The following is a 393-nucleotide window of genomic DNA, read 5'->3' on the forward strand; positions in this document are numbered from 1 at the left end:
TGTAAAGTTTAAAAATAATTTTGAAAAGTTTGTAACTTGTAAGATGTTAAATCTTTTTTTGGAATACCTCCACCAATTGATGCAAAGTATGTACCTTTATTCGAAAATATACACATCACTCCTTGCAATAATCTGATCTCGTATGTCCGTTAAGGTCAAAATTCAAATCTTTTAAGGTTAGTTATTAAAAGTTCGTTCACACGATACACACACTGCATATATCGCGTTCCATTTAAGCGTGGCAAACTGTGTTTGAGTGTGTTATACTGTGTCGGGTTGTGTCTCCTAAAAGGAAAGCAGCCTAACTTTAATCTCGGTTCAACTTAAGCCAGCGGCACACGATGCTTTTTTTCCTGCTGGATTGCTAGCTGGATTTGCGTGCTTGCTGCCATG

Source organism: Trachymyrmex cornetzi, unplaced genomic scaffold (assembly GCF_001594075.2).
Source record: "Trachymyrmex cornetzi isolate Tcor2-1 unplaced genomic scaffold, Tcor1.1 scaffold182, whole genome shotgun sequence".
NCBI classification, from domain to species: Eukaryota; Metazoa; Arthropoda; class Insecta; order Hymenoptera; family Formicidae; genus Trachymyrmex; species Trachymyrmex cornetzi.